Here is a 5,971-nt window from a genome sequence, read left to right on the forward strand (position 1 = left end):
TTAAAATTTCGACACGAATACGGGAAAAATGCAATGATTTTATTTTAAAAAAACATACATATTTAAATTAAAAAATGTACATAGTTCACAAAAAAAAACATCCCAAACCAAAAAACGATTCAAACAAAGTACATGTTATGCCTTGAATCTCTATAGTTTGCCGCTAGTCGAACGGACGGCCGCGGATACCTCACGTCCGCCGGGGACATCCGCGTCCGCCTCTCCCGACCCAATGGCGGACGTCCCGCGCAGACATCCGGCACGCCGGTTCGACGTCTGGCGGGAAGTCCTCCATTGCGGATGCTCTTGCAACTATAGTGAGGTTTTGTCTCAAACCCATCAAGACACCCGCATCCCTGTCTCGGTGCGGGCTTGGTCTCATCTCCGCAAGACGAGACCACATCGAAACAGCGATGCGGCACGCCCGTCCCATCCCTCGTCCCTCCGCCTCGATGAAGCTGGCGAGCAAGCTCGCCATGCGCCAACGCCACGTGGCGAGCTCTGGCGCGAGGCGTGACGCCCACTCGTCGGCCCGCGAGTGGGCGTCGTCATGCTGACGGAATAAATAATTTTTTTTGAAAAAATAGATTTTTCTGTGAAAAAAAATAAAAATAAAAAAATTTTAAACGGTAATATACCGTTTGAAAACGGAATTTTTTTTATTATATAAATACTCTCATTACCTCTTTCATTTTACACACAAACACACTATCTCTCATCTTTTTTTCGTCTCATCACTATCATACCATCTCTCTTTCCTCTCTAATTTCTGCAAAAATGTCCGGTGACGGAAACTCCCGCGGCGAGGGCGACTTTAACTTGAACGCGTTTGTCGACTGGGGGCATGTACAATGTTTTGGGTGCTTCTGGTTCCAGTTCGTCGCCGGGCACCCAAGGCTCGTCGACGCCGGCGTACCAAATACCATCTTTTGATGTGGATGCATACTATCGTCCCTCCGCTCTGAGGTATGGGCAAACGCAGAGATTATCCCAAATTAGGGAGAATATTCTGCAGGAACACACTCCGACAAACCTTCCGATCGGAGCTAGAAGAGGAGGAGACGGAGGAGGACGAGCCAGCAGAGGATGAGGACGAGGCGGTGGAAGCTCCGCCGGAAACGAGGAGGAGGACGAGCCAGATGAGGACCTAGGTCGTCATCCATACAGCTCCGCGGAGACGATGGCTCTGTTCGACGCTTGGATCAACACGTCGAACGATCCCTTCGTCGGGAATCAACAAACCCGCAAGTGTTTTTGGGAAAAGGTCACCGACGTATACAACAAGCAAAAGCCGAAGGGGACCTTCCGCCGCAACCTGAAGAAGCTTCGCAGTCATTTTGAGCGAACCGACAGAGATGTCAAACTATTTTGTGAGATCTACAAGCGTGAAGTGGAGAATTACCAAAGCGGAGCCAGTGGAGCTGACATTCTGAGAGCGGCTTTGCGAGTCTTTAAAGTCGACACCAAAAAAGATTTCAAACATACCGATGTTTGGCAGTCGGTCAAAGAGCTTAATAGGTGGGCTGGCGGTAGGGCTAATAATTTTTGGAACGAGACGATAACACGACACGAACCCGCACGAAATTAATGGGTTTGTGTCAAAGCTTATTGGGTTCGTGTCCTTATCGTGTCGACACGATAACGACACTGTTCATTCTACACGTTAAGAAATAATATTAATATATTATAATATTATTATTTTATTGTTTATTTTAAAATTTTAAATTTTAAATTTTAAATTTAATATTAGAAATAATATTAATATATTATAATATTATTATTATAGTGTCGTTATTGTGTCGTGTCATATATGTGTTGTTATCGTGTCGTGTTGCTCTGAAGTGGTTCGTGTCGTCAATGGGTTCGTGTCGTGTTCGTGCCTGAGGGTAGCGGGTCGTGTTCGTGTTTGTTATTATCGTGTCATGTCATTATCGTGTCGACACGATAACGACACAACACGCACGATTTGCCACTCCTAGCTGGCGGTGTCGAGTCCAGCACGGGCTCGAGCTCGAAACGCACGAAGCACACGACGGGTAGCCAATACTCGTCTAGTGAGGGCGGGGAAGGCAACGCCTCACTAGAAGCTGAGTTCACGACATCCGATGCAGGGGGCTCTTCTGGTACACGACGTCGGCCTCAAGGGAACAAGGCGACGAAGGCGGCTAGAGCTCGCGCAAGGAGGGGCCGAGGCGAATCAAGCCAAGCGGGCTCCCAAGGGCCGCCGGCCTCCCTAATGTCCATGTACTTCACCGCCACGATGGCTGACACTTCCCGCATGACTCCTGCCCAATATCAAGCACATCTTGCCGGCATTGCGTATCTGGCGGGACAACTTGGTATTCCACCTCAATTTGGTGCACCGCCACCGCCTTCGGGAGATGATACACCGGTGGAGTAGTTTTTATAATTTAAGTGTGCAATTTTTAATTTCTAGTATTTTAAATTATGCATTTTTTATTTTTTATGATTTTAATTATATATATTTTTTTATTTTTTTAGAATTTTAAATTGTAATTTTCTTTTATTTAATGAAGTTTGTTTTTATTAATTGAATTTGTTGAAAATAAAAATAAAAAATGAAATTGAATAAATAGTTAAGATGAAATGGTTAAGAGATAGAGGGATTCCTGTGTTGTCTCTTAGTTAAGAGATGAGGTAAAAAGTGCAGTGAGAACCATAAATAATGACGGGATGAGACGGTATTGAGACATGGACATTAATTATCTCAGACCTTCTTTCTCCCCAATAATTTTTCCTTTGACAAACATCAATCAAGAACCACTGCCGATTCCCCCCTTTTCTACTCTCCTAAGGGTGTCCACTATAAGACGGACACCCCAATAGCCCCGCCCCAGTTTTTGTTCATAGCCCTAATTTTTTTGTCCATAGCCCTAAAATTTTGTTTCCGCCACTATGGTGGACACTTGCAATAGCCCCCAAATTTTATAATCAATTTTCATTATAAAATGTTTTTAGTTTCAATCAAGCATAATTAAAATCAGTGCAATGTAAATAATTAGAAAACGAGGTAATTGGGGTCGAATATTCGTTGTATTGCAAAAGGGTAAAAATATACAATGAATATTTAAAATAAAATACAACTAAAAACTCTGCCACCGTCTACTCGGTGTCGGAGTCGGCTTCCTCTTCTTCTTCTTCTTCTTCTTCTTCTTCTTCTTCTTCTTCTTCTTCTTCTTCTTCTTCTTCTTCTTCTTCTTCTTCTTCTTCTCCCTCGTTGCTGCCGGCCGCGGTTTCCCCAGGAGCGTCATCAGCCAACCCTAGCCGACGCTCATACCGAGTGATGAGCTTCTTGTAGATGTTCCTGACGTACGGGTCATCGGTAGCTACGTATTTGCTGCATACGTCCTGCAGTTGGAGCATCAACTGCACATCTATGTTATCCCTCAAGACCTCGTGAGGACCTTGTACCATGTGATGTGGGATTGGGGCGGGCTGGGGGATGCGAGATCCAGACGCGGCCGACGGCTGACGGGAGGCACTTCTAGCCCCTCTGGCGCTGCGGATAGTGGCCTGTTGTCCCGGGGGCTGTCCTCGCCTAGTGTGTGTAGCGGCTGGCTCTTCGACTTGCTCATCGGGCTGCTCGAACGAGTGCGAGCCGCTTCCGCTGCTGTAGTCCCCGACAAGGTTGTGCCTTGTACGTTTCGGACCAGGAGCTGTATTGACCTCTTGCGCGCAGATGGCCTTGAATTTCGGACAATCCGCGAGGATTTGATACTCCTCCCACATTGTGAACTTCAGCCAGCCATCTGTGTGGTATTGGCCCATCAACAGGGCCATCACGTCTGTCCCGCTTCGGTCACTCTCAGCGTGGAGAAGGTTGTTGTGGTATATGCACGCGAACTGCTTGGTAGCCAGCAGAATCCTACCCCACTTTTTGCGGATCTGTTCTGGGTCGCGCTTATCGGCGCCGGCGGGTTTGAACTCGTCGTATGCCATCAAGACGCGCCTCCAAAAGCTCCCCTCAGTCTGATTGGTGCCCACTATGGGGTCCGATGTGATGGCATCCCATGCCTTCGCCACGGCAATTGACTCCGCTTTGGTGTAGAGCTTGCCCCGTTTGGAGCCAGAGCCACCGCTACCGCCGACGCTACTGCCCTCGCCACCGCCACTGCCGACGCTGCTGCCCGAGCCACGGCTGCCGCCCATATCGTTGACGCCGCCGCCACCTCCGCCGCCGCCAGAGCCTCGGGTCGGAACAGGCGTTGCCACCCGTGCTGCTGCCGTATCCGGGACGCCGAAACTGAGTAGACCCATCATAGTATTCAGTGCGTCTTGATGTGCTTCGGTGAAAGGCGATTGGCTGGATTGGAAAGGGGACTCCGGACGCGGCTGGTTAAGCGCGTCGAGGTTGGGTTTGTAATCTCCAAATGCGGAGCGACTCAGATTCCGCTGAAAAGGTGGGGGCGTTGGAGAAGACCTCCACGACTGAGATGAAGGAAGGGTTGGACTCGATGCCCACGGCGGGGGAGATTGACTCCAAATCCACGGCTGGGACGGTTTTATGCTTCACATCCTTTTTTCCCATTTTGGAGGCACTTTTTTTGCACTGTTGGAGAAGAGAGTAAGTTGTGATGTTTGCAAGTATGGTTTCACTGTTGTTATTTTAAGACTGAATGATACACTAGCAGCACAAAGGAAAGGGATTCGAGATTTCACAGTTTTTTGAGTGTGTGTGTGGACAGGGATAAATGGTTTGAGAGGGCCATTCACCCCATCACAATGGATGGAGTTGGAGCACCAAGCCTTGATCTACAAATACATCGCTGCTAATGTTCCCATTCCTTCTCATCTCCTCAATCCCATTAGAAAAGCTTTTGAAGCTGCTGGTTTCTCTGTCCTCAGATCCAATCCTGGTAACCTCTCTCTCTCTTGAGTTGGTTTATTATACACATAAACTGAGATTCACTAATTTTAGCTCAAACTAACTTACATTTTTTTATGAGTAGTGGGATGGAATGGTTTCCATCTGGGATTCTCCAACACTGACCCGGAGCCGGGTCGGTGTCGGAGAACCGATGGAAAAAAGTGGCGGTGCTCGCAGGACGCGATCATGGATCATAAGTACTGCGAGCGCCACATGAACCGAGGCCGCCACCGTTCAAGAAAGCCTGTGGAAGGCCAATCCGGCCCCTCCGCAAAGCTCACCGCCACTAGGTTCGCCAAATCTCAAACTCGAAATTTAGAAAATTTAGCCGTATAGTTTCCACTGATACATCCCTTTCCATTTGCAGAAGTGTTGTTGAGCAGACCACCACTCTCTCCAAAATCAAACCCAAAGACTCCCAACACCAAGAGTGAGGAATATATGAGTTCGGGCTAGTGTACACCGACTCGCTCGTGAATCCCTTGAGGCGGAGTGAGCTCCGCCAGTTCATGGACCAGCCCGACCGAGACGTGCACCGGACGAAGCTTTCCATCTCCATCCCCTCGGACTTTGCGATGGCATCTTCTGCCCCGGGATCAGGGGAGCTCGAGATGGGGTTGGGATTAGGCAATGGGCAGAGTAGTAGTAATAACTGGGCTCATATCTCGTGGGAGCCCAGTCCTCTCGGGGAGGTCCTCCACAATACAACGAGCACTAGTGACGCGAAGCAGCTAAACCTCATTGACAGATGCGACAGCCCCCGGTTGGACTCGTCTCCCACCAGGGTTCTTCAGAGGATTGCCTTCACGTCCCTCTCAAACAGCAGCACTGCAAGCAGTCCTCTGCACGACGCCTCTACTTGCAATCGGATCATCAATCCATCACTGCCAGCACTCTGAAAAGCACAAATGCTCAAACAATCAACTCTTGTTTTTAGTTTGCAGTTGAGCTTGCGGTATATATTGGTTGCATTAGATGAAACTGTGGGGTATTTGACATTGTTATCTATCTAAATAGGTGTGCATCCCTGTTTGATGGAATTGAGTTTGAGCTCATGATTAGCAATGCTTTTTTGTGGTTGTA

At 48.2% G+C, this 5,971-nt stretch overlaps 1 pseudogene; it reads left to right on the top strand.

The window, feature by feature from the left end:
- The first annotated feature begins 3,438 nt into the window (after positions 1–3,438).
- On the top strand, positions 3,439–5,971 carry LOC121804235 (annotated as a pseudogene).

The sequence above is a fragment of the Salvia splendens genome, chromosome 5 (assembly GCF_004379255.2).
Source record: "Salvia splendens isolate huo1 chromosome 5, SspV2, whole genome shotgun sequence".
Taxonomy (NCBI): Eukaryota; Viridiplantae; Streptophyta; class Magnoliopsida; order Lamiales; family Lamiaceae; genus Salvia; species Salvia splendens.